The 27,781-nt window shown below is 50.4% G+C and overlaps 1 protein-coding gene and 1 non-coding gene across 5 annotated transcripts in view; both read left to right on the top strand.

The window, feature by feature from the left end:
* INPP5A (inositol polyphosphate-5-phosphatase A) overlaps positions 1 to 27,781 on the top strand; it is a 194,414-nt gene that overhangs the window by 19,069 nt on the left and 147,564 nt on the right. Inside the window, exon 1 of one of the 4 annotated variants that reach the window (XM_023730065.1) lies at positions 27,420 to 27,436. The exons of the other annotated variants lie outside the window; for them this stretch is intronic. The gene's annotated coding sequence lies outside the window, so the exon portion shown is untranslated. Of the gene's footprint in view, positions 1 to 27,419; positions 27,437 to 27,781 lie in introns of those variants that run through there. 4 annotated transcript variants of the gene reach the window in all.
* LOC111820266 (U6atac minor spliceosomal RNA) lies at positions 12,493 to 12,617 on the top strand. The gene has a single exon (XR_002823820.1). It is a non-coding gene; the product is annotated as a U6atac minor spliceosomal RNA (small nuclear RNA).

Consider the following 27,781-nt stretch of genomic DNA (forward strand, 5'->3'; position numbering starts at 1 on the left):
TCGTGGGCACGGTGTCCTGCTGCTTGTCCCCTCTCCCTTCGTGGGCACGGTGTCCTGCTGCTTGTCTCCTCTCCCATCGTGGGCATGGTGTCCTGCTGCTTGTCCCCTCTCCCTTCGCCTCCTCTGGGCACTGCTGTGCCACATCAGCTTGATTTCCTGGAGGATGGTTTACCTGTGCAGATGGGGGTTTCGGCTCTGCTTTGTGCTCAGGGCTTCTGGGTGGTTTCAGATGTTGTCTGTGAAGCCGGGAGGTGGCCCGCTCAGGACCCCTGATGGAGCCATGCGCTTGCAGCTTCAACAGCTCCGCTCAGAACTTCGCACAGTGCTGGGGCATCTGAAGAGCTTGGGGGTGATCTTGTCATTGTGGAGTGCAGGCCCTGGGTGTGGGGGAGGGGCGGTGACCCAGGTGCTTCCCTCGCACAGTGCTGGGGCATTTGGGGAGCTTGGGGGTGATCATTATTACCAGTCGCTATATTGAGTAACCTTGAAATCAGACTGAATTATTTTCTCAAGACTGCTATTTGAAAAACGAAGTGTGAGTGGGTGTTCCACAGAAAAATTACTCTAAGAAACGACTGAAAACAAACTCTAAATGAACCTCCAACATATGTAGTTGGTTTGGATTGGTTTTTGCTACGACTGCTGGTTAGGCACAGTGTGTGATTTTGGTGACCAGTGTTTTTACTCCTTTAGTGATTTGTTCACTGTAGTTTTGACTAGTTGTCCAGAAGATGTGTTATCTGTAAAGTGTGGTTCTCTTCCTGCTGTTCAGTGGTCACTGGCCCCAACGTCCCCAGTGGCAGAGGTCGGGAAGAGCAGGAAGGAAGGTTGCCTTTGTTCGTACTTGAATCAAGAGCCCTGGGACCGAGGCTGTCATCTGTGAGCTTACTGAGCAGCTGTGTGAACAGGATAACAGTTCTTGCTGTTCTGGGCCACGGTGTTTGCCTCCTTAAACCCTGCGGGATTGGCCTAGGGAATTCCTTTGTCATTTAGGATGCTTCAGCCATGAGTTAAGGAAAATCCCAACTCAGCTGGTGGTCCTGTGAGATCTCCCCTCCTAAGGAGTAGGGCACCAGAGAGGTGACTGGAACCCATGTGTGCACGCACACACGTGCATGTATGCATATGTGCGTATGTGAGTGTGCACGCGTGCAGGTGTGTATGTGCGCACGTGCACAGGGGTATATATGCACATGCATGCATGAGTGTGTTATGTGTGTGCATGTGTGTGAATGTGCACACGCGTGAGTGTGCGCACGTGTATGTTGTGTGTGTGCATGTGCATGCATGTTGTGAGTGTGCGCACGTGTGTATGTTGTGTGTGCGTGCACATGAGTGTGCTGTGTACGTGTGTGTGTGTGTGTGTACGTGCGCGCGTGTGTGTGCTGGTCCTCTGTGGCTGCCCCTGCAGGATGTGCTGACTGCTTTGTCCTTGGGGAGCTGGCAGTCTGGATGTCCCTCGACCTTCTCTCTTGAACTACTAACATTTCCACAAGAGACTCGTCCATTCCCCCCCTGCCCCCGGTGGGTGATGGTCCTGGTCACCAGAATTCCGGGTGCTGGTTGGGACGTGGGGCTGGCAGAGTCCGGGCCCAGTCTGTAAGTGTGCCCAGGGGTAGGGTATATATACCCAGGAGTGGAATTGTTGGGTCATATGGCAATTCTGTGTTTAACTTTTGGAGGAAGCGCAAAGCCAAACGGTTTTCTGTGGCGGGTGCACCATTTCACGTTCCCACCAGCGGTGTGTGAGGGTTCTGATCTCTTCACATCCTCACCAACGCTTGTTATTTTCTGTTTATCTGATCACAGCTGTCCTAGTGGGTGTGAAGTGATAATCTCAGTGGTTAAGAGCTTGGCTGCTAACCAAAAGGTTGGCAGTTTGAATCCACCAGCTGCTCCTTGGAATCCCAATAGAGTAGTTCCGGTCTGTCCTGTAGGGTTGCTATGAGTCGGAATTGACTTGATGGCAACGGGTTTAAGGACTAGTGATGTCAAGCATCTTCTCGTGTGCTTAGTGGCCATTGTATATGTTCTTTGGAGAAATGTCTATTCAAGTCCTTTACCCATTTTTAAGCTGGACTGTTTGTCTTTTTGTTGTATAATCACTTTTAATAAAATTGAAGCAGGTAGATATTAATTTGATTTTGACTCACGTCTGTAACAAGACAGAGGTACTCTGTGTAACTATGATTATTTAATGTAGTTGTAGGAGCTCTAGCTGGTGCGATTAGCAGTTAGACAAGGAAAAGAATTAAGAGGTGTAAATATTGGCATACTGGAATGGTGAGCCAGCCCAAATGATTATTTTCAAATATGATTATTCATCTGGAAAACCTGAATCTCCTGGAAACCTACAATAAGCTATAAAAGAATTTGGTAACAAAATTAATACATGAAAATTAATAGCATTCCTGGGTATCCAGACCGGAAGCTGAAGAAGACATCCCACTATGATAATAAAATGCCTAAGTGTAAAACTTAGGACTTGTGGGCTCTATATGAAGACAACTTTACCACAGTAGAAGGGTGTCAGGACTGGAGTACATGGAAGTCACATGGCCTGCTTATGGATGGAAAGATTTAACTTCTGGAGAATCAGTAACTTTTGTGAATCTTTAAATTGAACTAACCTCCCAGGAAACATGTTGCCAGTTAGGATGCTTTGGTTGCAAGTAACAGAATCCCCAAGGAGCAGTGGCTCAAACAGCCGCTTAATCACCTGGTATTTGGCAGGCTTGAAGATGGGAGCTGTTGGCTTGGCTCAGCGGTGTCTTCCAGGACCTGGCTCTGCCCATCTACATTCTGCCACCCTCACCTTGCTGGGGACGCTGTCCCTCTCAGATAAGGCTGGCTGCAAGATCAGGCACTCAGAACACCCCGATTTTCAAAAGTAGGAAGGAAACGCACAAGAGCAAGCAAAACTAAACAAACCCACCTTTTCCTTGTGCGGCTTTTTTTTTTTTTTGAACTTTTTATTTTGGAATAATTGTAGATTTACAGAAAAGTTACAAAGATAGTACAGAGAGTTCCTCTGTGTCCCCTAATGTAACATCTTACATAACCATGATGCTGTTTGTTAAAGCTAAGAAATTAACAGTGATACATTACTGCTCGCTAAACTGTGGACTTCATTAGGGTTTTGCCAGTTTTCCCATTAACGTCCTTTTTCTGTCTTAAGACCACATCCAGGACACCATGTTGTATTTAGTTGTCATTGTCCCCTTAGGTCCCTCTGGTCTTGGTTTTCGTGTCTTTGACAATGTTGAGGAGTTCTGGTCAGGCATTTTGTTGCGGGTCCCTCAGTTTGGGTTTGTCTGGTGCGTAGAGTGGGGTTTTGGGTTTTGGGGGAATTCTGGTCAGGTATTTTGTTGTGGGTCCCTCAGTTTGGGTTTGTCTGGTGCTTAGAGTGGGAGTGTGGATTTTGGGGGGAGTTCTGGTCAGGCATTTTGTTGCAGGTCCCTCAGTTTGGGTTTGTCTGGTGCTTAGAGTGGGGTTTTGGGTTTTGGGGGAATTCTGGTCAGGTGTTTTGTTGCGGGTCCCTCAGTTTGGGTTTGTCTGGTGATTAGGGTGGGGTTGTGGATTTTGGGGACGAGAACCTTCCCCTTCGGTCACATCATACATATCTCAGGGATACGTGACATCATCCTGACTTAAACTGGTGATACTGACCCTGATCACTTGGTTAAGGTTGTGTCTGTCCATTCCTCCCTGTACAGAGCCATTTTCCCCTGCCCATACTCGGCTCCCTGGAAGCAAGTCGCTGAGTCCAGCCCACACTCCAGGGAGGGGAGTTAAGCTCCACCTCCTGCAGGCGGGAGTACTCACATCCTTTATTTGGAATTCTTCTGTAAGGAAGAGTTGTCCCTTCGCCCTATGTATTTATTTATTCACTCATTTATTTATGTCACTGTGGATAATGGGTAAGGATGGGTTTAGCAGACATTAAGATGCATGATAAATGTGCGGGAGTCAAAACAGGGTGGAAGAGATGCACAAGCAGAGAGGTCAGTGCGACGTACCAGAATCTCGAAAGAGAAACAAACACAGGGCATGGTGTGGTGTGACTGTCAAAGCTGCCTTTGCACCCAGGGCCCTGCAGGTTGCCCGCAAGGTCCAGCTGGCCGTCCGGCTTCATGATTTTAATACCTGGTTATTTAAAACATGACATTTAATCCTCGCAAACTGCAGAGCTTATTGAGAAATGATTTAGCATGAATTGTATGTACTCCCCCCTTGTTTGAATCATATGATAACTCAGTGCCCAATTACAACATCTGGAAAGAATTTTTAAACATTTTGGCAGAAACATCATACATTGTCCCTAATGTTAATTTGGCACCATCTTTGCCCATCTTGGTAACGTTTTGGGTACATAGTTCTCATTGAAGTCATTTTCACAAATGCTGTTAGTAAAGTTCTTTAGAATATTTCTGAAGTTGCTCCTAGCAACTCCAGGAAATCAATGAAATTATTAAGCTGTCTTTAATTAAAGTGTCAGATTTTTCATTTCAAGTAAATTGTTAAGAATTGTTTGTGAAACACTTGAAGCTTAGTTAATAAGATTGAGATTTTCCTGCCAAAGACATGTATGTTTATGACATATTTGCAAAAAGAAAAGACAATAAATATAAATTGCAATGGTACCTTATTGGGTTTTTTAAAATTCTGTTAATTTTTGGACATCTGAAAACATCTGATTAATTATAACTATACAGTAGACAGTGCCACATTCTGATGATTGTTAAATCTTTTTCCTTTGGATTGTTGATTCTCTTTAGAGAAGAAATTTTAAGTTTTATTTCAAGTGTTTTATGGTATAAAGCTTATTTATCGTATTCTTTGGGTCTTTCCCTCATTGATGACGGGGTGGCACATTTGCTTCATGGGAGCCGTGAGGGTTTATAGAATTTGTGCCGCTCTGCGCGCACTCCGGGGACACCGCCCTCAGCGGGTTTGTGTCCATCACTGTCCGCACCTGCTGTAGGAGGGGTGTGGTTTTGGTTGAGGGGAAGATTTTCCTTCCGGATATAAAGTGTCTTTCTGTGATCCTGCTAGTTTGTGCAGTATCAGAAGCCAGGGGGCGGGGTCAGCTCTGATTGTTACGTTGTCTCAGATGCTGTTCCCTGTCCACCCCAGCCTGGTGCTGACGCTGACCTTATCAGTTTCACTCACAAGGAACATTTTGTCACTTAGTCAAGCTTTGTTGTCTCTTCATTTTGGGTGACTGCTTTTAATATGTTATTCTAAACGCTTGCATTTCCAGCACCGGCACGCTCTAAACGCTTGCATTTCCAGCACGGGGGCGCTCTGAACGCTTGCATTTCCAGCACGGGCGCGCTCTGAACGCTTGCATTTCCAGCCCCGGCGGGCTCTGAACGCTTGCATTTCCAGCGCGGGCGCGCTCTGAACGCTTGCATTTCCAGCGCGGGGGCGCTCTGAACGCTTGCATTTCCAGCGCGGGCGCGCTCGGAACGCTTGCATTTCCAGCGCGGGCGCGCTCGGAACGCTTGCATTTCCAGCGCGGGCGCGCTCGGAACGCTTGCATTTCCAGCGCGGGGGCGCTCGGAACGCTTGCATTTCCAGCGCCGGCGCGCTCGGAACGCTTGCATTTCCAGCGCCGGCGCGCTCGGAACGCTTGCATTTCCAGCGCCGGCACACTCGTGTGTATTTTCCAAGAATCCCGCTGTACCAGCAGTCAAACCACAGGGAGCACTGTATGACCTGGAGGCAGTAGTACCTGTGATTTGGGGCCAGGACACAGGGCTGACTCTCCTGGGTGTGGACCAGGCAGTGGCCGGTGCTGGGGTGTTTGGCAGAATCGGTGTTGGGGGCCGCCTCCCCATTCCTGCCTAGGGGTCCTCTCTGGGAAAATCCCTCACTGCCGCTACAATGTCATCACCCCGCAGATGCCACCCAGTCAGTGTCTCGCTTCACGGGTGGCTCTGAGCAACTGCTGTGGCTCCTCCTTGCAGCCCAGTTTCTCCCCTCCTTCTGGAAGCATCTTTTGCTGGAGGCGAAAGCTGGGCTGCATGTCAGTCCCAGACCCTCCCAGACTCAGGGCTGGGGTTTGAGGCGACACCAGCTGAGGGGCCAGGAGGTGCCTGGGGGTCCGGGCATCCTTGCCTATGAGGACGGCAGGTCTCCTTCATCTCTATTGGTTAGAAGGGTCACCGTGCTGTCCGTTTTAGGGCGGTGGTGTACGGAGGGCAGGTCAGGTCACAGGAGGTGCCGCTAAGCACCTTGGGCGGGTCCTCCTCTGGGCGGAGCCATGGGTCCTGGGGGAGCAGGCCTTGGGCTCTGGGGCCCCTATTGGTGGAGGGTCAAGGCTGTGCCCTGGGCGGGAGGGTGCCGTGTGCGCGTCTGCGGCTCATGGAGCTCACGGCTCTGTTTTCAGACGTGGAGAGAAGGGTGGAAGGAAGCCACGATTCTGGGGGGGGGGGTTCGTTCCTGAATTGGTATGCTGTGCTTGTTCATCTTTAGGGACCAGACCCTGAGGAAGTGCAGTGGGAGAGCCCCGTAGTTCTGTGAGGCTGCAGGAGTGACGAGCAGCGCCTGGCCCAAAGATGGCCGGGGGGCGTGAGGGTCGCATCTTCTTTCTTGGAGGAGGAGGGGGCTGAGCAGGGCTAGACTCAACTGGAGCCGCAGTGCTGAGGAGGGGCTGGACCTGGGCTGGGGCAGTGGGAGGAAGGGCCTTTGGTGGGAGAAGGCCCTGGGTCTTGGGTGTGGCTTGGCGTGACTGTGGCTGTGAGGGCCAGTGGCCACCAGCCAGATGGGGTTGGTGTGGGAAGAGAGCTGTGGGCCGGCTGGGGGGGGGCCCTGGGGTCCCTAAACTGCCCTCGATGAAGATAGTGTACATGTTACCTTCCCGCTCAGTTGTCTGACCGGATGCATGGTAGAGTCCCAGCCCGCGCTTCGCTGTGGTTTCCCTCTCCCGCCGTGGCAGTTGCCCGTGTTCAGCGGCGGTCAGACAGTGTTAATGGAGTAGCGGAATGAGATCTCATGCCATCCCGCTCGGCCCCGCCCAGGGCCACATTCACGGAACTTATTACAGTATGTTGTCACAGCTGTTCTATTTTGTCATTAGTTGTGTCTGATTTAGAGATTAAACTTTATTGGAGGTATGTGAGCACCATCCCGTCTGTCCCGTCTGGGGGACCACGTTCACGTAACTTTTATCACAGTATGTTGTTACGATTGTTCTGTTTTATCATTAGTTATTGCCCACCCTTACTGTGCCTAATTTAGAAATTAAACTTTGTCATAGTGTGTAAGCATAGGGCAGAACGTAGTATATACAGGGTTGGTGCTATCTGCAGGTTCAGGCATCCACAGGGGTCTTGGAATGTGTCCTCTGTGATGGGGGGGGGCTCCTGTGTTCTCAATCTTGGACAACAAACCTTACTCTCATTATTTTTAAACATGAACTATTTATTGCCTTGAGTAACCATTATCCCCAGCACTGGGAGCAGTTTCACCAAGAAGACCTTGGTGTTCTTTGGGATGGGATGCCCGTGTCTGCTCTGTCCCAGAGGTTGCTCACTGCCCGTCGTGCTGACTGCCCCCTCCGCCAGTGGCTGAGACCACCGTTGGAGACTCTGCCCTGGAGTCCCTCAGACACTTGTGGCCGGAGGGGACATCACCCTGGATTCAGGACACTTGAGGGCTTTGGAAGAGCCCAGCAGAGCGAGGAGACGGAGGTGGAGGGATGCCTAGGGACAGTCCTTGGGCAGTGGCCATGACGCCAGTGAGGGGTGGGCTATGGGCCTTGGCTGTGTCCACTGTCCATTCCGTCACTCCCTGGCGTTCCCTCAGTTGCCTGGATCGCCCTCTGCTGGTCCCCCAGGCTGCTCTGGATGACTCTAACCTGCACCTAAAGCGTCTGGGAGGGGCGCAGGCCTGGGGTCTCGCGGTGTCATCTGCACTCGTGATGTGGGAGGAACTGGTGCCCTGAAGGGACCGGCCCGGAACGTGGATGTTGGGTGTGCCTTGTGAAGGACGGAATGGAGTGACTGATTCTCAGTTCACGCTGGGATATCTCTCAGCATCCCGGCTCTGGGGTAAAGGAAGTGTGGAGCTCTTTGCCCTCGCAGGGAAGGGAGGCTGGAGGGCGTTGTCTGCCTGGAGCACGGGGAAACCCTGTCGACCAGGGGGATATCCCAGAGTGCCCTTCTCTGGGTCCTACGAAGCGCGTCACCAGGAGAGCAGTGTTGCCGCGGCGTCTTTGGGTGATGCTGACGGAGTGGGACACTGCCAGCTCTTTTCTGCAGACACATGCACACACACTCATACAGTCACGTGCACACACACACACACACAGATGTGCATACATGCATGCAGCCTACATACGTGCACATACGCACACTCACAAACGTGCACACGTATGTGCATACTCACCACCCAACACATACACATGCTGTGCACACTTGTGCACACGCACGCACACGCATGCACAGGAGAGAAAGGAAGCTGCTGGAACAGTCCTGGAGCTGGAAGCCTTTTGTGAGTCTGGGCAGGTGGAGGGCGCTACACTCTTGGCCTGCTTCCTGTGTATTGGGACTGTCCCTGCAGAGGCAGTGCGCGTGCAGGTCCTGGTCGGGCATGGGTGCTCTGCCCAGCTCTGGTGGGAAGGGCTGGTCCCAGGGAGGTGGGATTTGTGCACTGACCTTGACCTGCACAGAGGCGAGGGGAGTCGGCGTGTCCCTGCTGGGAGTTTCACTCGCGACCCCAAAGGGCGGCTGGCTGTCCCTCCCTTCAGCATGGGTGTCTCCTGCCTCCTTCTAGCCTGGTGGGTGCACAGGGGCCAGCAGCCATGCTCGGCACACCTGCCAGTCACAGCCCAGCTTTCCTGACGAGTTCCTTGTCCTTGCAAGTGCTTAGAGACAATACAGGGACCACCTGGTGTGTTCTTTTCTTTAATGTGGTTAATATTCATTATATCTCACAGTCAGCCCGAAGTTTCATTTCTTCTGTCTGTAGATGTGTCCCGTCCCCCGATGACATCCCTGGGGCCAGGGCTGGCTCTGTATGGAAGCAGAAGCTTGATGAGCTGAGCCAGCAGCAAACGGCTGTGTGGCCAAGTCGAGTCGGACCCTCTGGGCCACCTCTGAGAACTTCCTCCCCGCCTCTAGGTGCCCAGCAGGGGAAGTGTAGTAGAGCTGGCATGAGGGCCAGGGGGCAGTGGTCCCACCCAGCCCTGGCCCTCTGTCCCTCCTCTTGGCCACTTGTGGCCTGGAGTCTGGGGCTCTGTGGGGCCTTACCTGCCCTCCAGCACCGGGACAGACACTGCAGAAAGAACGAGCGGACTGAACAAAAGGCTCCTTTGGGATGGTGATGGGGCTGTGGGCCTGCACACGTGCTAGGCCCGCTGGACGCCACAGCCAGCGCCTAGCCTGGCAGTGCGGGGCTCTGGAGTTGCTGCTCCCTGCCCCTCTGTTCTGCGGGACCACAGCCAGGGAGGTCGTGGGGCCCCACAGAGCGAGGCTGGGCTCTGGGAGCCCCCTCGGATCGTGGTGTGAGGAGTTAGTAGTGGATGATGGCAGAGTGCCAGGCGCCTGGGCCGGCCAAGCCCTGTGCTGGTGGGAGGTGCCGTCTTTCCATACCCGTCCCTGCACTGAGGCTGTGCCCCCCTTCTGTCTGCATCCCGCCCTTAACTAGGGCACTGCCAGGCCCAAGCTGAGGGTGTGAAGCTTGGCAGTCTCAGGACCTGACTCCCCGGGATTGGGGTGAGAGGGACGGAGCGGGTGCAAGATGCACCAAGTGTTTATTTTACAGGGGCCCTGTTTTAGACCTTAGTTGTTTTTGGACATGAATTTTAAGTTTTGTTTTTAATCCTCTGAGTTAGCATGTCTGAGTCCTGAGAAGGATTTGTGAGCTTTGTTTCTCTGCAGCATTGGAGCAGTGCACCCTGACTGTTTGCCTGGCCCCTAAGCCTTGGTGGTCTCCCTTTGGCCAAATGGAGCCACTTGAGGTAAGACTAGGCCACCATGCCCGCTAGGACAGTCGGCAGGGCCTCCTCCCTGAGCCACTGCGCTTGTTCTGGGCCCCTGAAGCCGGCCTACCTCCATCCACACTGCAGCTGCCTGGAGCTCCCATCTGCTGCTAGTGGGTTTGCGGCGGTTCCCGGGCCCCGCCAGAGCCAGTTTTCATTAAGTCACTCAGAAAATTCCAGAAGCTGATGTCTCATTGGTTTGAGGGCAGAATTCTCTGGCAACTTGCAGTACATTCTGTTTAGAAGAAAGGCGGAATCTGCTGTCTTCTGGACCTGGCCGGGCTGAGTGAGAAAGTCACAGGAAGTCGTAGGAAGGCCTCAGAGACCCTCGTCAACTTCAGCCCCGGTGTTATTTAAAAATTTTTTAACTCTTTTTCAATATTTGTGTATAAAAACTTGAACATATAACACTGTTGAGAGAATTTTATAGTTAACACTCGCATATCCGCCGCCTACATTCTGTCGATAACATTTTCCTGTGCTCAGTTTATCATGTCTGTCTCTCTCTCCATCCATCCGTCCGTCCCGTTTTTTATGCATTTCATGGTACATTGTAGACTTCAGGGCACTTCCACCGAAAGCCTCAGCGCAAGTATCATTAGCCAGAGCTCAGTATTGGTTTTGTTTTTTCTTTTGATACAAAATTTCATATGTTCTCGTATTTCCCTGTGACGTCTGCAGTGATGACCCTGTTTTGATTCCTGATACCAGTAGTTCATATGCTTCCTTTTCCCTTGATCATTCCACGTAGGGGCTTATCAGTTTTATTAATCTATTTAATACCCAGTTTTTGAGTTTGTTAATTTTCTTTATTGCTTATCTGTTTTTTTTTTTCTTAATTTCCACTCTGTTATTTTCTTCTTTCTACCTTGGAATCTCTTTTTTCCTTTTTTAGCTTCTGACGGTGGAACAGTAGGTCATGGGGTCAGACCTTTCTTCTCTAATATAAACGTTTAGATTATAAATTTCCCTCTCAGCACAGCTTTAGCTGCAGCCCATTAATTTTGATAGGTTGCATTTTTAATGTTAGTCAGTTTGAAATATTTTCTAACTTTTCTGTGATTTCTTCTTTGATCCATGAATTATTTACAGTGTGTTTTAACTTGCAAACATTTGGGCTTTTTCCTAACCATCTTACTGCCAGCTCCTGTTCCAGCAGATGGCAGGGCCCTGGCTCCCTGGGTCCCTCTGTCCACCACCAAGTCCGTGCTTCCTTTGACAAAGACACGGTGGAAACGTAAACCCCCCAGGGAGGAACCATCCTCACATTGACCCAAAGTAGTTCTTTCGAAATTAGCAGTTTTGGAGTCCTGAGGAGAGGGGATGATGACCGAGCTTGGTCTGGTTACTTGGAGGGGACTGGGGGTGGGTGTTGAGGGCAGGGGGCATCTCCTCCTCCTCCTTGTAGGGTGTGGTTTTTCTCCGACTGACTTGGCCTGTGGGGAGGAGGCATCTGGGAGCCTGTCTGGGCCCAGGCCCCTGCTCTGCTCCTGCCGGGGCCGCTCAGGACCCTGGAGGCCGTGGCGTCATCTCCTGGGGGGCTGAGGCTCTGGAGAGCTGAGCCAGGAGGGTTCCCTGCCACCCCAGTGCCACAGTCAGGCCCCGGATGGGGCGAAATTTGGAGTCAGGTTTTGTCGCACTGGACTTTGTTTATGTTGCCGTTTATGTTGCCCGTGCTGAGCCTGCCGAGCCACATAGCGTGCCGTGGGTAGCCGTGGATGAGCCACGTAGCGTGCTGTGGTTTTCCTTCTTTCTCTCTGCTCAGTCTTTTTGTTGGTATAAACCCATTTAGAAGGCGAAGCCAATCCAAGAGCAGCAGTGTGAAGGCAGTAGGTAGGATGGAAGACGGCAGGAATGAGCCCCCAGTCGGCCTGGGGGACTGAAAGAGGGGTGACCTGCTGGCCAAGCCCTCCCTGGTACCCGCCCCGCCCTGCTCAGTGGAGTTGGGGCCTGGGGTCTGGGTGGGGGTCCTGGCACAGCTGTCTGCTTTTACATTCAGAGCATGAGTATCGACAAGGAGGGCGGCGGTTTGAGAGGGAGACCTTCTCCTACAGGAGCAACAGCCCATAGTGCCAGCCCTCGTGACCATGGCTGGGGGACGTGCTGATACTGTAGGACAGGACGTAAGTCCATGCCGCTCGTGCGAGGCCCCCAGGCTCAGCCTTCTGGTCTGTGTTCTTGTAGCTGCACGGGTTCCTGCTGAGCAGAGGGTCTGACGCACGGGCGGCCCTCCACAGCACCCTCGCGGCACTCGAGTGGGGACGGCTTCTGCTTTCGTGTGCCGTTACTTCAGGTTAAACTTGCTTGTTTCTTAGAGCTTGAGCCTCTCTGATGGTAAGTTGCCATTTTAAATGTGTTGCATTCTAGGGCCTATTTCTAAGGAAATGCTAATTTTCTTGTAAAATTCACCAAGCCCTTCTTCCTAGCAGATTAAGTGTACGTCCTTTGGAGAAGTTTTGGTGTAATTTGTAGAGGCCTTGACAGCAACGGAAGAAGCAGATTTTGTGTTGTATGAAAGGAGAGAAGGTTAGCACTCCCCTCGATAAGGATGGAAGAGGCCCTCGGGCCTTACAACTTGCACACAGTTAGGCATCGTCACCTACTGTGTGGCATCTAACCACAGTTTTCTTGGAGCCCTGGTGGCACAGTGGTTAAGAACTCGGCTGCTAACCAAAAAGTAGGCAGTTTGACTCCACCAGCCGCTCCTTGGAAAAACCCTGTGTGGCACGACTCTGTCCTTCAGGGTTGCTATGAGTCGGAACTGACTCGACGTCAATCTTCGGTTTTTGGTTTTGGCAAGCTGATTTTACCTCGTTATGGAAGTAAAGAGGAGGCTGTTCTTGAGTGGGGTCCTTCGTAGGAAGGCGGCTCTTCATCTTCTTCCATCTTCTCTCTCACTGGAAGGAAGGCTCTTGCTGGAGAGACACTGGGTTTCAGGGGACGCTCTCGGCCGCTGGTGCAGTATTTTCGCTTGTCCTTTGGGTTGAAGACCCAGTTGTAACTTCCTCTTAGAAAGCTGTTTTTAGCTTGAACGCGTCTATTCCTGCACAGACAAGATTACCTTTCTGGGAAGGGGAAGCGGCTCTCTTCAGGATAAGCGGTGGTGCAGGCAGGGCTTCCTGTGGGATCTGGAAGCCTGAGCCCGGCACCCTCCCCACCATGCAACCAAGACCAGCGGCTCAGCCCTCGTGTCCAGGTGGGCCGGGGACCCACAGCGATGGTTTGTTTTTGAATGAAAGTTTGGAGAAAGTGTTAGAGAAAAATGAGTTTAGTCCTGTGCCTGTTGCCTTGCTGTTGCTGTTTCCTTAGACGGCAGGCTGGGCTCGCAGCCACGCTGCGGGCTCCTTTTGTCGCGTGCTGGGCTGCCACCCCACTTGCTGGCTCTTGCATGTTTGCACTCGAGTCCGCCTGGAGCCTGGGGTTCCAGCTGACTCCTTAGAGGCCAGACAGCACTTCTCCTGATCTCCGTGTGCGTCCCTGCTGAGGGTGGGCGGTCACTGGCTGGATGGGTGGGCTCTGGGCCTCCCACGGGACTGCGGCTTCACTGACATCGTGGCTCTTGTCCGCCAAGGTGGCAGCTCCTTGGAGCTGAGGGCTGGTGAGGTTGCAGAAGGTGCTGGAAGGTGGGAGGTGGGGCCGGCCTGTGGGACTGCTGGCGTCCCAGGAGGGAGTGAGGCAGGTTCTGATGCCCACAGGGTGCAGGAGGCCTGTGGGTGGGGCCTGTTGGGGTGGGCATCCTGGCTTCTCACAGCCGTGCTGCTCCTTCACCCATCCTCCCGCTGTCAGAGGCTGCCATCACTGACCCACGGGCCCCCTGCTCCCCCGGCCCAGGACCATCCCTTCCCAGCCTCTGCCCACTCTGATCCCTGTGAGGGCTCGGTGGGGGATGTGGGGGTGCTGAGGTGAGAAGCAGGGGTATGGGGTGTGCAGCAGTCCCGTGGGTGAGGCCTGGCGCCCTGGCTCGGAGCCAGGCTTGAGAAGGAGCACTGCGGTGGGACCGAGGCCGTGAGCCTGGGCCTGGCAGATGGAGCTCGTCCTTGCCTCGTCTGCTGGGTGCTGTGTCGGCCGTGGTCTCGGCAGTGACCGCCACCCTGGACACACCCCACAAAGACAGGCTCTATCCAGAGTCTCCGCCCCGAGCCCCTAGGGGCTGCAGACTGGGTCTGACTGGTGATGCTTCCTATTGCTCAGTGGTCGGCAGGGCTGGTCTGCTTGGCTAGCCCTTTCCTCGTCCTGTTGACGGACGAAAGTGAGTCTTCTTCACCTTCACCCTGGGAGGTTGGGCTGGTTCTTCCCAGTCAGCTGCTGGGGTCTCGGTACTCACTGATTCACGGCCCTCACTGAGGGACCTTCAGGTTGGACTTGTGTAAGGAGTGCCCAGCATGAGCACGCCCTCGGCTGGCACTCTAGTTTTGATTACTCAGTTTATTATTACTCTAGTTTTTATTACCACCTAGTTATAACCATTATTAACGTTCGATTTGTGTCCAAATGTGGTTTTTTAAAAAATGAGATTTTATGGTTTCTTGCTTTGCTAACTTAAGGTAGCCTGAACATTTTCCTGTCTCAAGAGTTAAACTTCTACGAAATTATTTTCCCTGACGACACAGCTTCTTATTGTATGAGGAGTCCAACCATCACCAGCGCGTGGGGGACACAGGGTGACTCCAGTCTATTGCTCTTCTAGACGGCCTTGTCACGTGAGACCTTATAGCGCGCCATCACTGAGCATATTTATTTTCCACTTTTTATTTGAAAACATTTCAATCTTAAAGAAAAGTAGAAAAGCAGATCAGTGGACATTGATAACGCTCTTCCCCTAGAGCCACCAGTTATTACCATTAGCCAGTTTTCTTTCTCTCTCTCTCGTTACCTTTTATTCTCTCCGTCTCTGTCTCTGCCCCTGTCTTTCTGTCTCTCTCCCCCTCTGTCTCTTCCCAAACCCGTTGGAAAGTCAGTTGCAAACATGAGACACTTCTGAATCCATCAGCTGGTATCCCCTGTGGACTTGGGCATTTTGCTGTCTGACCTCAACACCATCCTCACGCTCACGCTGTCTATCCTTGACATCACAGTGCTGTCTGACCTCAACACCATCCTCACTCCCACGCGGTCTGTCCTTGACATCACGGTGCTGTCTGACCTCAGCACCATCCTCACTCCCACGCCGTCTGTCCTTGACATCACTGTGCTGTCTGACCTCAACACCATCCTCACTCTCACGCGGTCTATCCTTGACATCACGGTGCTGTCTGACCTCAGCACCATCCTCACTCCCACGCCGTCTGTCCTTGACATCACAGTGCTGTCTGACCTCAACACCATCCTCACTCTCACGCAGTCTATCCTTGACATCACTGTGCTGTCTGACCTCAACACCATCCTCACTCCCACGCTGTCTATCCTTGACATCACGGTGCTGTCTGACCTCAACACCATCCTCACGCTCACGCGGCCTATCCTTGACATTATGATATTGAACACGCAGTGGCCCCAGTTGCTTCCAAGCATCCTTGATGGCTCTGATTTCTCCTTTCTTCTGGGCCATTCTCAGGGATCACACATTGTGTTTGGTGGTCATTGTTCTTTAGTCTTTTCTTCTAGATTTCTCTTGCCTGCCCTTTTTTTGGTCTGTCTGACAATGATATTTTTGAAGAGTCTACATGACCTGTCTGGTGGAGTGGTTCATGGTTTGGATTTGTCTGGTTGTTTCTTCGTAATGGTCTCAGTTAGACATACAGGCTAGACACACTGCACAGTGGGCTGTGACGCCGCTTGCCCACCTCACTGGGGTCAGGAGGCCCCTCCAGCTCACCATGAGGGGAGGCCAGCTTCTTTCATACAAGGACCACTGAGAGGTGTTTTTCTGTGACTCTTCTGTTTGCATCTTTTGCCAATTTTTCTATGAGGTTTTTGGTCTTTTTTTTCCTTAGTTTTTAAGAGTTCTTCAAATAATAGGAACTTTAACTCTTCAGCTGTGATATATATTGCAAATGTTTTCAACTGATTTGACTTTTGTCTTTTGATTTTGCTTATGTTTTTTTCCCATGCTGTTTTTTTTTTTTTTCAATTGCAGTTGAACTTAGTCTTTTTAAAAATTGTATCTGGATTTTGAGTCATGGTTTATTTTTCCACATGAACTTTAGCATCCACTTATCTAGTTGGGCCTAGGTGGGGGTGGTAACTTTTTGGTAGTTTTATTGGGGTGGTGTTATTTATACGCAGACTTGGAGATAAGTTGATGCTGAGTCATCCTCTCTGAGACCTAGAAGTGTCTTTCCATTTATTCAAGTCTGTTTTGTTTGTGTCTTTCAGGGATGTTTTAGTTTTTCTCTTACACATTTTTTTTTGTTGTTGATACTGTGAGATTTCTTTTTATCACATCTTCTAACTGATGATTGTTTGTATGTATGAAGGCTGTTGATTTTTATGTTAATTTTATATTTCGCTATTTTTCCTGAATTCTTTTATTATTTGTATTGGTTTTATTATTGATTCTTTATGTTTCCCAGATGTACTATCAGATCATCTGTAGATACAGGAGTTTTGTTCTTCCTTTCCAGTTGTCGTGCCCCTAATCGTTTTCTGTTTTTGATCTCATTATCCAATACTTTAGATATAAGGTCCTTGATCTTCATCAGTAAGTGCTTTAAGTCCTCTTCACTTTCAGCAAGGAAGGTTGTGTCATCTGAATATCAAAGGTTGTTAATGAGTCTTCCTCCAATTCTGTTGCCACATTCTTCTTCATATAGACTAGCTTCTTGTATTATTTGCTCAGCATACAGATTGAATAAGTGTGGTGAAAGGATACAACTCTGTTATGGATTGAGTTGTATTCCTCAAAATATCTGTCAACTTGGCTAGGCAGTGATGCCCAGTGTTGTGTGGTTGTCCTCCATTTTGTAATCTGATGCAATTATCCTATGTGTTGTAAATCCTTAACTCTATGATGTTAATGAGGCAGGATTAGAGACAGTTATGTTAATGAGGCAGGATTCAATCTACAGGATTAGGTTGTATCTTGAGTTAGTCTCTTTTGAGATATAAAAGAGAGAATTGAGCAGAGAGGGGAGGGACCTTCTACCACCAAGAAAGGAGAGCCGGGAGCAGAGTGCATCCCTTGGACAGCGGTCCTTATGCTGAGAAACTCCTAGACCCAAGGGAAAACTGATGACAAGGACTTCCCCCCGGAGCTGACAGAGAGAAAGCCTTCCCCTGGAGCTGGCGCCCTGATTTTGGACTTCCAGCCCCTTAGATTGTAAGAGAATAAATCTCTGTTAAAGCCATCCGCTTGAGGTATTTCTGTATAGCAGCACTAGATAACTAAGACAAACCCTGGCACACACTTTTTCTGATTTTAAACGGTGCAGTATGCTCTTGTTCTGTTCAAACAACTGCCTCTTGGTCTATGTCCAGGTTTCTCATGAGCACAATTAAGTGTTCTGGAATTCCCATTCTTCGCAATGTTACCCATAATTTGTTATGATCCACACAGTTGAATGCCTTTGCATAGTCAGTAAAACACAGGTAAACATCTTTCTGGTATTTTCTGCTTTCGGTCAGGATCCATCTAACATCACCAGTGATATCCCTTGTTCCACATCCTTTTCTGAATCTGGCTTGAATTTCTGGTAGCTACTTGTTGATGTACACACAACTGTTTTTGAATTATCTTCAGCATAATTTTACTGATGTATATAGCATAATTTGTCCATTTACGTGTTGATGAGCATTTAGATTTTTCCAGTTTTTGGCTACTACAAATAAAACTGCTGTGAACATTCATGTACAAGTCTTGGGTATTTTAATTTGGGTGAATACTTAGGAGTGGATGGCAGAATGATATGATGAGTGTATGTTTATTTTTAAAGAAACTGCCAAACTGTTTTCCAGTGTGGTTACGCCATTTTACAGTCTCACCAGCAGTGTAAGAGGGCTCCACTTTCTCCATATCCTCCCTGTCTTGCCATTGTCTGTCTTTGATGAGTCCTCCTGCTGGGTGCATAGTGTGCCTCCTCCAGGTTTTAATTTGCATTTTCCTAATGAGGTTGAACATCTTTTCATGTACTTATTTGCTATCAGTGTATCTTCTTTGGTGAAGTGTCCGTTCAGATATCTTGTCCATTTTTTCTGTTGGGTTGTTTTATGGTTTTCTGATAATTTTAGTGTCTGAGGTCTTTCCTGGCCCTGCCATCTCTCACACTCTTGCCTCTTGTCTCCTTGTGAACTTTATGCCTTTCACTCTGAGCTCAAGCTTCCTGGAAACATACCCCGCTCATGCGGTGGTTAAGAGCTCAGCTGCTAACCAAAAGGTCAGCAGTTCGAATACACCAGGCACTCCTTGGAAACCCTGTGGGGCAGTTCTCTGTCCTGTAGGGTCGCTATGAGTTGGAATCGATGGCAACGGGTTTGGTTTTGATTTTGGGCTTAAATTATACTTCCCCAGGGAAGGAATGTGTTTTCTTTTAATAGTTGTTGGGGGCTGTTACTAACCTGGAGCCCTTTACACATCCGTTTTGTCTTGAGGTGCTTTGAGCCCTTACAGGCAGCTGCATTTCTGCCACAAATCTGTACGCGAGCCTGCGTGTGGATTATCAGGGTGGGCGTATGGTTGTTGCTGCCTCCGCCGCCTGTACCGTGGGGTACCCCCAGCACAGAGAAAGCTTGACCGACGATGGGCACCATCAGCGTGTTTGTTAATGTCCTTTTCCTGGTGTTGTGTGTGTGTATGAGTGTGTATGAGTGTGCGATGAATGAATGTATGTGGCGTGTGTGTGGATGAGTGTGTGTATGAATGAATGTATGTGGTGTATGTGTATGAGTGTGTGATGAATGAATGTATGTGGTGTATGTGTATGAGTGTGTGATGAATGAATGTATGTGTGTGTGTGTGGATGAGTGTGTATGAATGTGTGTGGCGTGTGTGTGTGGATGAGTGTGTGTATGAATGTGTGGCATGTGTGTGGATGTGTGTATGAATGTATGTGGCGTGTGTGTGGATGAGTGTATGAATGAATGTATGTGGTGTGTGTGGATGAGTGTGTGGATGAATGAATGTATGCGGCGTGTGTGTGTGTGGATGAGTGTGCGATGAATGAATGTATGTGGCGTGTGTGTGTGTGTGGATGAGTGTGTGTATGAATGTGTGTGGTGTGTGTGTGGTATGTGTCTGAGTGGTGTTTGGATTGTGGGTCTTTTTCTGGCTTATTCATAGGAGCTTTTTATGTAGGAGGGAAATTAGCCTGACACCTCTCTTGTAAGCTGAACATACTTTTCCCTGTTTGTCATTGGCCTTTTATTGCTGCGTATAGTAACAAGCAGTTATTTATGATGTTGGCTAAAGTACTCTGAATTCTTTCGTTGTTTTTCTTAAGCTTTTAAAATTAAGAGGTAAAAATTATGAAAGTAATACATAGTAGTTATAAATATACTAAAAATAAAGAAAACAAAAAGAAGTACCCATTGTGTCCAATACAACCACTGCCCCAAATTTTGGTGTATTTTTCTCCCCATTCTTCTTTCTTTCTTTCCTGTGAACCCTAATGAAGAGCCAGTCCGGGCAGCTGCCTCTGTGAGCTGTGACGGGCCAGGCTCTTCGTCTGTCCTTCCTCACAGTCTCCCGAGGTCGCTGGTGTGAGTTGAGGTCCCCGGTGAGGAAGCGGAGGGCAAGGGCTGCGTCGCCGCCGTGGGGCTTGCGTGCAGCGTGATGTATTAATGTATCTCGTCCCTTTCTTTTAAGGCGTAAACTTTTCCATGCTTATATGTGCTCATCCTGTTTTATTGACTTCTTGTTTCCTTCCGTGATGCAGTACGTAACTACCAACGCGCCTTCTGTATTCTCTCCTGAGGTCCTCTTAACGGTAACCCCCTTATAAATGGTGTGACTGTGGACTGCTTTGTGTACAGGGCATTTTTAACTATTCAGAGTTATTTTTTTTAGGATTGATTCTCAGAGATAGAATTCTGCATTTGAAAGGCGTGTTTTCAACATTTCCCAGCCACGATTCGATAGCTTTATATTGTCTGGCAAGACCCTGAGAATTAGGATGTTTAAGGGATAAAAGAGACGTGTACCTCATCTGCCCAGTGTCCCCAGCACGTGTGTGGGGCTGGCTGCCTCGCACGATGCCTGTGGCTCTGCGCCCAGCTCCACAGAGTCTCACGCAGCCCGAGGCGAGGTGTTTCTTTAAGCTCCAGTTCATGTGTTTTCTGTTCTTCTTTCTTCAGCGGCTTTTAAAATAACTCTGTGCTAACCAAACACGGGCTGAAACTCAGAGGAGGCCGTGGGCTGGTGCGGTCTCCCAGGCCCTGCTGAAAGCCAGCTCTGCAGCCAGACCTGCCCGCCTGTGGGGCCCCAACACTTGTTTTGATTGGACCCCCCAACCAGCAGGACACAAATAGTCTCATGTGGAAACTCAGCTTAGCAAACAACCTGTTTTGGTAGGATTTGAAGTTCCAGAAAGAACCCTCTCCAAAAAAAAAAGCAAAAAACCAAACCTGTTGCCATCGAGTCCATTCTGACTCATAGCGCCCCTACAGGACAGGGTAGAGCTGCCCTATAGGGTTTCCAAGGCTGCGAATCTTTATGGAAGCTGACTGCCACATCTTCTTGCTGCGGAGCGGCTGGTGCATTCGAACCACCGACCTTTCAGTTAGCAGCCAAGTGCTTAACCATTGCGCCACCAGGGCTTCTTCCAGAAAGAAATGGCCCTCAATTAACAGTCCGTGTGGTAGGTTAAGTCTAATTTTATCAAAGCCTCCAGGATACATACATTGAAAAAAAGTTTTGTTTTTGGTCTTAGCAGAAGAGTGCACCCATGTGTGTAGGTGTGAGAGATTGTGCGTGTGTGTGAGAGTGAGTGTGTGGTGTGGCAGCGTGGCTGTGTGCAGCGTGGCATGGTGGCATGTAGCATGGAGTGCCACAGTGGTGTGGCGGACTGGCAGGTGCTGTGGTGTGGTCGTGTGGGGTGGCATGGCGGCATGTGGCCTGGGATGTGGTGTGGTAGCATGGTGGCATGGGGTGGCGTGGCAGTGTGTGGTATGGCGTGCTGCTGCTCCTGGGCTGGGCTTTGCTCACATCCATCCAGGAGTCTGAGTCAAGCTCTTCTTTCCTTCATTCTGTGGGTGTGTTTTGTCCAAAACTTGGGATCACGTCAGATATAGCTTTTCCTCATGCTTTTTTATGGTTTCGCATGTCATTATTTTCCAAAATACATCTGATGACCTTATAGTGTGGATGTAACACAGTTTGTTTAATCCCACACTGCTGAAAATCTTTTTTTTTTCTCCCAGTATTATAAATAACAGTGCAAGGGACGTCTTTGTGTGTAATACGTGTTCACGCCCATCCTTGAGTAAATAGAATGAATTTCTGGAAATAGAACTACTGGGTAAAGCAGTGTGTTTTTTAAGACTCGTGAGGTATTTTCAAGTTGCCCCTCAGACAAGCTGCTCCAGCAAACAGATGAGGACAGTGATGTCCCTGGCAACAGGGTACATTTGGCTTCATGAAGGTGGTTTTTTTTTTTTTTTCAAATTTATAGGCAGATATGATTTTTTGTTTTATTGCAATTAGTAAATTACTACTGAGCTTGAACAGGTTTTCCTGTGTTTACAGGCCCTTTTCATTCTTTGGTAAAGTATCTGTTTATGTCCGTTTTCTGTTTTCCTCTGAGGGATTTTATGTTTTTCTCACTGGTTTTTGGAGAACTTTTCTCAAGTGTAACACGCACGGCTTTTACGTTGCACACGTTTTCCCTTGTTTATTGTTTTCTCTTCAGTCTTTAAAAGTTTTACTGTTTTTTAACTTAAAGGTTTAAATTTTAAGTGTTTGAATCTATGCGCGTTTTCCCTCCTAGGTTCCTTTGTTCGCTTTTCTATCTAGAAAGCCCTCTTTTCTATCTAGAAAGCCCTCTTTTCTACCTTGAGGGCAGCTATTTACTCAGATTTTCTTCTAATTCTCTTGTGGTTTAGTGTTTCATGTTTATCTCCTGAAATTATATGGAGTTTATTTTGTTTGTGGGATAAAGAAAAGCTCTAATACAGTGTTTTAAAAACAAACATTTGACTAGTTTTCCTGGTATTCCTTTTCATTACCTTCTAGGGAATTCCTCGCCCTGTAATTCTGAGTGAGGATGGCTCGGCTTTTGGAGAGGGCTGCATTAGGCCGCCAGAGCTTCTCTGCCTCTTGCTGCTCGGCTGTTCTCTGCTGGGGGCGTGAAACAGGCTGAAAGTTCAGTCCCAGTCCTTATCATGTTTCCCACTGAAATGGAATTAGTGTATGTAGATCTTTTCCTTTCAGGAAGATCTTTATAAATGAGGCAGTCCCACCCCCAGAGGAATCCTTGCGCACTGTGACAGTCGGTGAGGACCCTCTGGGCCTTGCTGCAGAGGGAGGGCGGTGCAGGCACCAGGACCTGCAGCTCTGTGGTCTAAAATCACACTTCCATTTTACCCGAATTGTTAGAAAAAAGCATACTTCATCGAGATTCAAGGAACTTCTGAACTTAAGAGGAATGTTTTATTGGCGCAAGAGATACGAGATCTCTAAAATTCTTCTAAGAATAAGAAAGTATTTACTAAAAACTGTAAGAACTTGGAATTTAAGGACACGTGAATTCTGGGCCACGCTGCGGCACTCCCCCTTTAGGTGGTAGCTGTCTTTGTCCGACCTCTCCTCCCTGCCGCCTGGGGAGCGTAGGTCTGAGTGGCTGTGTCTCCCAGGGTCTCCAGGTGGCGTCTGCGGTGTCATCACGCCCCTGGTTTTCAGTCCTCCCTCAGCCACGCTCAGCGACGTAGCTTCCCTGCTCGGAGCTCTGGGTCTGACTCCGTTCCTGGAGTCGGTTTCCCCTCCCGTGCTGCCTGGAAGCCCAGGGTCTTCCTTCCTCCCCGGCTGGGGTTTGCCTTGCCGTCTTCATCTTGTGCCCGGTTTTCCAGGAATACAGCACCCTTCCAGCCCGGTCCATTTCCTTTCCCTTTGGGGTTTTCTGTTCTGACGATTGTTCCTGAATCTTCTCTGCCTCATGTTCCGCTCTCTCCTTCAGGGACCTGGGGTCCTGCCGCCCTGCTGTCTGCCCCTCACAGTCACGGTCAAGGGAAGATGCCTTTCCTTCCCCTCGCTACCGCTTTCCCAGGGTTCAGGCGTGGACAAACCCTTTTCTGTTTTGTTGCTCCTGGGGACTCCCGCACTTTCTTCTCACCACCCCGCTTTCCGTGACTTTGTAGTTCGGGTGGAAGGAGAGGTCTCGGTAGCGTCGTTGGAGTTTGTACTGTCACATCGACTCTTCGACTTGTCCTGCATGTGCGCTGTGCACTGCAGTTCCACGGGGCCAGGAGAACGATGCCTCCGTTGCCGACGACAGTCTTCAAGTGAAGACGGAAGAAAGATGCAGCTCAACTGCTCAGGGCTGGAAAGGTCCAGGAACAGGCGCCCACTGACTGGGGCTCTGGCTCCTTGGCAAGGGAGCCTGGCTGGTTGAGGAGGTGGCGTTTGACACACCTGAGAGCAGTGAGGAGGGAACCAGAGGGAAGAGCAGGTACAGGGCCCTGAGGCCAGAGAAGGAGGGAGGTCGGCGCCTGGTGCAGAGCCTGCGGGAGGGAGGATGGAGCCCCTGGGAAGGAAGGAGGGGAGGGCGGGGCCTGCGGGAGGGAGGGCAGAGGCCACGAGGTCAGGCCATGTGGGGCCCTGCAGACCCTGGGAGGACTTTGGCTTTCCCCTTCAGGGAGGTGGGAGGTGGCGGCCTTGGGCTTTCTGAGGATTTCGCTGGCTATGATGATAGGAAGAATATGCTGGAAAGGGACGAGGACAGAAGCAGGGAGATTGACCAGGAGGCTGGAGCCGTGACCCAGCAGGACCGAGGGGGCAGAGGCCAGGGTGGTGGTGGGGTGGAGTGGGAGGGCAGGTGAGAGTGGTCGGATCTGGGTGCACCTTGGAGACAGAGGCAATAGGATGTGCGGATGGGTGGGCCGGGGGGCCAGGGTCATGTCTCAGCCTCTGCAGATGGAAGCTTGAAAGAGAAGAGTTGACACCACAACGGGAGGGAGGTGACAGAGCAGTGGGAGTGCGGTGTGTGCCTGAGTGTGCGCATGTGTGTACATGCATACATTCGTGTGTACAAAGGTACATATGCATGCGTGTGCAAGCTCATGCATGTTTTCATGCATGTGTGCGCTTGTGTGTATGCATCTATGCATGTGTACGTGCACACTCATGTATGTGCACATGCTCATGCATGTGTGTGCACGTGTGCGCACAAGACACTTGTGTGTGTGTGCTTGTGTGTGTGTGTGCACTCGTGCATGCACGCATGTGTATGAGAAGATGTCAGGAGCTTGGTGTGGACCTGTGGGCTTGAGGGCCTGTCAGATGCCACCAGGAGCAGTCCAGGGTCCTGATGGCACCTGGCGGTCCTGGTGACGTCTCTGCTCAAGGCTTCCCTAGAGTCACCAGTGTGTGGAGGCCTTTAGGAAGCTGGGCGAGGCTATCAATGGGGGACTAGGGAGGTGACGGCGGACCCGCAGAGGGAACGGAGGGGGGTGGCGAGGTGGGGACAGGCAAGGGCTCTGGAGGCCACGTGAAGATAGTGCCTCTGGGTGGGGCCTGCGGTCTGCTGTGCAGCCATGCCGCCCAGCTGGCACAGTGCTGCCTGAGACTGCCACTGGGTGTGGCCTCATGGGGGAGGATGGCTTTATCCTTAAAGTTGCCAAATGGAAACTCTTTAAGAAGGTTTCTCTGGAGAACCCCGGGCCTTTGCCTTGTGTTGCTTCTCCTCCCCGTGTTTATCTAGTCTCACAGTTCAGTGATTCACAGTCTGTGAGTGGCCTCTCTAGAAACGATGAACAAACGTGGACACATCTTTTATTAGGCTGCTAGGGTCTGTAATTTATGATTTTCGTGGGGTCGGCGCTCAGAGGGGATAAGAGTCAGACTCATTTTTTAAATGAGCTTGTGACTGGAGGGTCCACCTTGCAAACGCTGCCCTGCGGTGCTCGTGGGGGTGGTAGGGCTGGGGACGCCACAGCTGTGCCTCTCCAGGGCCGGCGGGAACTGGCTAAATGTCTGAAACAGCCCGTTTGTCCCGTAGAATGTGTTCTGCCTCCATTTGCTGAAGGGGGTGCAGAGTAGGGTTTTGTCAGACAGAAGTGGCTCCGGTGGCGAAGGGAAGGCGCCTGCGTGTGGGAGAACATGTGGGCTGCACACAGCTTTGCGCCCTTGGGTGTCATGGCTCCCGAGGGGAAGCTGGGACTGTGTACCTTATCCTGGGCCCCCCCCGCCAAGCACTCGTGCTCCCTTTGTCCCTGCGTCTTTTTGTTCTTTGCGAGTCGTGCCCCTTAACAGTGGCATCGACTTGGCCGCCGTTTGTACGTGTTTGCTCTCCTTGACCCCTCTCCTCCGCTCAGACCTCACACGCTACCAGGATGGATGAGGGGTTGGGGGTACAGGGGGTGGGAGGCTTGAGGAGGATGGGGGACGGGGGGTGGAGGGGGCCAAAAGGGTCGAGAGAGATAAGAGGGTCAAGAGGGACAGGGGGTCTTCAGGCCCAGGCAGTTTTCCCCTCTTCTGGCGTCTGCAGAGTGTCTTTACTTTGGGATGCAGCCTGGCCTCTGTGTTTAGCCTTGTGGAGCGGGCGGCCGGCTTGGATGGGGTGTCCCAGCCCAGCTGTTCTGTGTCTCTCCCGGTTGGGATGCATGTTCCCAGGGCTCCCAATGTCCCTGGTTCCGATGGTGATCCGTGGAAGAGGGCGTGCAGGCACCTGAGCCTGCTCAGCACAGGCGGCCCCTGCCCAGCCTTGCCCTTTTCCCCTTCCTCTTTCTTTTCTTTGTTTTAGTGATTTTTAAAAATCCTTTGCCAATTTATAAGGAGCTCTGGTGGTGCAACGGTTAAGCCCTCGACTACTAAATGAAAGGTCAGAGGTTGGAACCTACTAGAAAAACGTGGCGATCTGCTTCTGTAAAGATGACAGCCTGGGAAACCCTATGGGGCAGTTCTGCTCTTTCACACGGAGTCACCATGAGTTGGAATGGACTCAGCAGCACACGACGACAACAACAACATGCCAGCTTATGACTTAATTCCTTCTTTAACAGTTTTATCTGAAATGTAATTTGCGTACCATAAAGTTTACTCATTTACAGTGTACAGTTCAGTGATTCTCAGTGTATTCGCAGTTGTGCAGCCATAACCGCAGTCTAATTTTAGAACATTCCCATCATCCACCGGAGAGCCCCATGCCCCTTGTGGTCACTGGCATTCCCCCTGCCCCCAGCCCTTGGTGACCACGAGCCCACTCTCTGTCTTAGGGATTTGCCTGGTTTGGACATTTCAGATAAGTGGGCTTGTACAAGACGTGGTCTTTTGTGTCTGGTTTCTCCCAGTCAGCATCATGTGTTCAGGGCTCATCCATGTTGCGGCACGTATTGGTACCTCATTCATTTTTATGGGTGAGTAATAGTCACTGTATGGATGGATCACATCCATCTATCCATCATCTGTTGATGGACACTTGGGTAGTTTTCCACTTTTGACTATTGTGGATAGTGCTGCAATGGACAGTCACGTACAAGGTTCTGTGTGGACGTATGTTTTTAGGAGTTTTAGGAATTGCTAGCTCATATGGTAACTGTGTTTAACTTTTTGAGGACCTGCCTGACTGGTGTCTAACCTGCTGCACCATTTTGCATTCCCACCAGCAGCGCATGAGGGCTCCGGTTTCTCCACTCCTTTTTATTCTGGCATCCTCGTGGGTGTGCAGAGGGATCTCACTGTGGTTTGGTTTGCATTTCCCTGGTGACTAGTGATGTTGAGCATCTTTTCGTGTGCTTATTGGCAATTCTGTTCAGATCCTCTGCCTGCTTTATACGTTTTATAATCTAGCCATTTGGTTTTTTATTCTGCATTCTTCTGGTTGTTTGTGGGGATGAGGAGGAAGGTCTGGTGTGTGGAGGGAGAAGACTGAACGGGGGTGGGCTGCACTGAGCTGGGTTCCTGCCTGCACCTTGGTCTTGGTGACTGAATTGCCCTGCAGGCTGGCTGGGGCTGGCCATCCTCTGTCTTGGACCCTGACAATGCCCAGTGTGTCCTCAGCCTCTCCTTCTGTGGTCTTCAGGGCTCTTGTTCCACAGCCAGGGTCTTGCCTTCATTACTTTGTCTATAATTCTATCTTCCTGCCCTTCAGGACACTTATGAAGGTCAGCCAGAGACTTCTGCGGGCTTATATCCGAAGATCTGTAGGCCAAGCAGCTGGCCAGAGGCTTCAGCAGGCTTGTGTGCTAAGATTTGTAGGTCAAGCAGCAAGAAGAGTGTAGATCAAGAGAGAGAGAGAGACAGAGACAGAGACAGAGAGACAGAGAGCACTCTGCCAGAATATTCATTTATGTTCTGAAGCCAGACCACACACCCAAGGAAACTCTCAACTGATTGGTTGATCACATCAGATCGTATCATGGAAGGTAATTGCATTGTCATATCACATCATCTCATCACATCAACCCATCATGCCAACCCACCATGTCAAGCCATCATGTCTTCCCATCCTGTCAACCCATCACACCATCCCGTCACGTCAACCCGTCATGCCATCCCATCACGCCATCCCATCAACCCGTCACACCATCCCATCATGCCATCCCATCACGCCACCCCATCCCGTCAACCCATCACACCATCCCATGATGCCATCCCATCACGCCACCCCATCCTGTCAACCCATCACGCCATCCCGTCATGCCATCCCATCACGCCATCCCATCCCGTCAACCCATCACGCCATCCCGTCATGCCATCCCATCACGCCA

This window comes from Trichechus manatus, unplaced genomic scaffold (assembly GCF_000243295.1).
Source record: "Trichechus manatus latirostris isolate Lorelei unplaced genomic scaffold, TriManLat1.0 scaffold00031, whole genome shotgun sequence".
NCBI classification, from domain to species: domain Eukaryota; kingdom Metazoa; phylum Chordata; class Mammalia; order Sirenia; family Trichechidae; genus Trichechus; species Trichechus manatus.